Source organism: Acomys russatus, chromosome 5 (assembly GCF_903995435.1).
Source record: "Acomys russatus chromosome 5, mAcoRus1.1, whole genome shotgun sequence".
Taxonomy (NCBI): domain Eukaryota; kingdom Metazoa; phylum Chordata; class Mammalia; order Rodentia; family Muridae; genus Acomys; species Acomys russatus.
The window spans coordinates 35,976,244-35,979,892 of record NC_067141.1 but is presented as its reverse complement, the minus strand read 5'-3'; the positions used below and the strand labels follow the sequence as shown (position 1 = coordinate 35,979,892).

The 3,649-nt window shown below is 44.6% G+C and overlaps 1 pseudogene; it reads left to right on the top strand.

Moving 5' to 3' along the window:
- The first annotated feature begins 1,399 nt into the window (after positions 1-1,399).
- LOC127190060 (histone-binding protein RBBP4-like) lies at positions 1,400-2,686 on the top strand (annotated as a pseudogene).
- Positions 2,687-3,649: the final 963 nt, after the last annotated feature.

Below are 3,649 nucleotides of genomic sequence, written 5' to 3'. Positions count from 1 at the left end.
TTTGGCCTAGCTCTGAATTCTGGGAAGAGTGTTAGAGCTATGTGGAGAAGCTTTCCAGGCCATCTCAGCTCCACAGAAGCATTGTCTCAGGTTTGCCAAGGGCAGAGCCTTTAAGAGAGTCATGGCTGTCAGGTACAGACCTTGTTCTTAGAGCACCTCTGGACCCATTTTGTTTCTTGGACCTTGGCTGGGGCTATATACAGAAAGAGCTTATTTAGGACAACTGCATGCTCAAGAATGGAAATCCTCATTAAAGAGGTGCCACCATGTACGCAAGGGATTCAGCCTATAAGTGAGATGGGCCCGGTAGTGCTTTGCTGATAACCTCAGTGCGCAGGCATCTTTCTCCACGAGGGGAGACTTCCTGTAAAGTAGTTTTCCATTATGTGGCACGTTGGGGACAAAATCAAGCTCTTTAGAAATTCAGAATTTCCCGCAGATCACCGACTATTGCAAGAGGTCATTGCTGATTACCATACAACCAAGTTTGTAAGGGAATATTTAATTTTATGATTGAGAACTCTGGTACTTAGCAGGAAACCTCTACCCTCCCTTATTTCTGAGGTTAATGCTTTTAAAAATCATTGCCTGATGAGCTCATGCAAATTTGGCCATCTGTATCGCTGTTGGAGGAAAGTTTTTAGACAAATTGCTATGCCTTTGCCACATAAATCCTCATAAGACACAGGACTCCAGTAACACTTAAAGTTTCCTGGGAGTTTCATATTTTACTAAAAGGGGAAAAATCAATCTTGAATCTTTTAGTCCAGTGACCAAAGACTCACTTGATTGATTTTGTTCTGCTATGCAGGTGAGCATGCAATCTATCCCCCTCTGATCTTAGCAGAGTTGAGGTTGACTTTTTCTGAGAAGTGTTAATTCAAGTGTTACACGGACAATACTGTGATACCAGACCCTCTTTACACAGCATATACAAACACCCTTAGGGACAGTCTCCTTGGAATGTTCTCTCCAATTCAGAGCGACTGTTTGTCCCACATGATTCTTCTTCTCAACAGCAGAGGGCGGCAAAGCTTTGTGTAATGGTGCCTAAGACCCAGGCTTTGGGAAGGGACTCAAATCACAAAATACATCCTTACCAGTGTGATAGGGATCTGCGCTTTTGCGCGCGCGCGCACACACACACACACACACACACACACACACACACACACACACACACACACACACACATACACAGAGACACAGACAGATACACACACAGAGACATACACAGGAGCACAAAAGCACAATTTGGAGATGAATTCATTTTACTTCTGGTCCTTAAATGTACCAGTTGAGAACCAAGAACAAGAAATCTGTAGAGGGTAGCCTCCCCATCCCTCCTGCAACACAGGACTCTGGGATCCCCCCAACCCTTCCTGGATTGCCTGGTGCCATGGCTGACTAAGAAGCAGCATTTGACAACACAGTGGAAGAATATGTGATCAACAAGGAATACAAAATATGGAAAAAGAGAGCACCCGTTTTCTTTATGATTTGGTGGTGACCCATGCCCTAGAGTGGCTCAGTTTAACTGCCCAGTGGCTTCCAGAGGTAAGCAAGCCTGAAGGGAAAAATTTCAGCATTCATTGGCTTGTCCTGGAAATGCACACATCAGATGAACAGAACCACCTGGTGACAGCCAGTGTGCAGCTCCCTAACGAAGATGCTCAGTTTGATGCACCACACTACTACAGTGAAAAAGGAGAAGTTGGAGGCTTTGGCTTCATCAGTGGGAAAATTGAGATAGAAATCAAGATCAACCATGAATGAAGAGTAAACGGGATTTGTTACATGCCCCTGAATCCTTGCGTCATTGTAACACAGACTCTAACCAGTGATGTTCTTGTTTTTGACTACACAAAGCACCCTGTTAAGCCAGACCCTTCTGGAGAGTACAACCCAGATTTGCATCGCTGTGGACATCAGAAGGAAAGTTATATGCTCTTTCTTGGAGTCCAAATCTCAGTGGGCACTTGCTTAGTACCTCAGATGATCGTACCATTTGCCCATGGGACATCAGTGCAGGTCCAAAAGAAGAAAAGGTGGTGGATGTGAAAAGCATCTTTATGGGGCATACAGAGGTTGTACAGGACGTTTCCTGGAATCTTCTGCACCAGTCTCTGTTTGGGTCAGCTGCTGTTGATCAGAAACATATGACTTGGGATACTCGTTCGAACAATGCTTCCAAGCCAAGCCACTTGGTCAATGCTCACACTGCTGACATAAACTGTCCATCTTTCAGTTCTTATTGTGAGATCATTCTTGCCACAGGATCAGCTGACAAGACAATCACCTTGTGGGATCTGAGAAATCTGAAACTCAAGTTGCATTCCCTTTAAATCACATAAGGCTGAACTATTCCAACTTCAGCGGTCCCCTCACAATGAGATATTTTCACTTCCGGGGATGCTGATGGTAGGTAGGCTGAATGTCTGGGATCTATGTCAAATTGGAGAATAGTCCCTGGTCAGTGCACAGGATGGCTCACCAGAGTTGTTGTTTATTCATGGCGGCCACACTGCCAAAATATCTGATTTCTCCTGGAATCCCAATGAACCTTGGGTGATCTGTTCTGCATCAGAAGATGATACCGTGCAAGTGTGGCAGGTGGCAAATGGAGAACTTTTATAATGATGAAGACCCTGAAGGAAGTGTAGACCCAGAAGGACAAGAGTCTTAGACATGTCTGCACTTGTCTTCCTCTGAATCCTTGAGATGAATTTGATTTTTTATTTAATTAATTTATTCAGATTACATCTCAATTGTTATCCCATCTCCTGTATCTTCCCATTCCCTCCTCCCTCCCACTTTCACCCTATTCCCCTCCCCTATGTCTGTGACCGAGTGGGACCTCCTCCCCCACTATGTGGTCATAGGCTATGAAGTCTCATCTTGGTAGCCTGCTTATCCTTTCTCTGAGTGCCACCAGGCCTCCCCACCAAGGGGAGGTGGTCAAATATGGGGCACCAGAGTTCACATCCGAGTCAGTCCCCGCTCTCCACTCAACTGTGGAAAATATCTTGTCCATTGCCTAGATCTGAGAAGGGGTTAGATGTTTACAGCAAGTCTTGCCCTTGGTTGGTGCAGTATGGGAGAATGGGGAAATAGAAGGATCCAGAGGGTCCTAGAAACCTACAAGAAGAACATCATGACGGGCGGATCTGGGCCCACGGGTTCTGCTCAAATTACTTGAGATGAATTTAACATTGGTTTGAGACCCAGACTTTGTTTAGTTATCTGGCTACAGGAGGTGGCATCAACAGTGCTGTTAGCTCAAACCAGGAATGTTCTCTAAATCTTAAAACTGGGGGACTTAGTTCAGCAAAGCTTTGTTGGTGAGCACCTGGCAGAGAGCTGAACAGAGTCTGTTTTTGTTGTGTGTAGGGTTTTATTTTTTAAATTTTTAAATTTTTTCTAGGGTTTTATTTTTTAAGATTTATTTATTAACTTTTTAAGTGCTCTATCTGCATGTATACCTGTATGCCAGAAGGTGGTATCAGAGGATATAGATGATTGTGAGCCACCACGTGTTTGCTGTGAATTGAACTCAGGACCTCTGGAAGAACAAATAGTGCTTTTAACTCTCCAGCCTGCGTGTGTGTGTGTGTGTGTGTGTGTGTGTGTGTGTGTGTGTGTGTGTGTG